The sequence below is a fragment of the Fulmarus glacialis genome, unplaced genomic scaffold (genome assembly GCF_000690835.1).
Source record: "Fulmarus glacialis isolate BGI_N327 unplaced genomic scaffold, ASM69083v1 scaffold17969, whole genome shotgun sequence".
Lineage (NCBI taxonomy): Eukaryota > Metazoa > Chordata > Aves > Procellariiformes > Procellariidae > Fulmarus > Fulmarus glacialis.
In genome coordinates this window covers 2,032-2,385 of record NW_009234053.1, presented here as the reverse complement: position 1 = coordinate 2,385, position 354 = coordinate 2,032, and positions in this window count along the sequence as shown.

Here is a 354-nt window from a genome sequence, read left to right as displayed (position 1 = left end):
CAACCTGGGGAGATGCCGTTGCGGGGCTTGGTGAGGTTTTGCATCCTGCTGGGCATCGGAGCAACCCGGAGCCGGCAGAAGGGCTTCATCCCCCTTTTTTCTCACTCTGGTCCCCGCAGCAGCGGGTGCCTTTGTCCCGAGGGGGCTCAGGCAGGCTCGGGGACACTCGGGGTATTTGTCAGCCCTTGCCCCACGGCCAACAGCCGGCTCGCCCCACGGCACGGGGTTGCAAACTGCCGTCTCTTGGCTTTCCCCTGCAGCTCCCTGACACGTGCCCGGGACATGCAGACACCAAAATAGCGCTCCGTTACACAACGGGGCATTGTGACGCACTGCCCTCGCAGTTAGGAAACA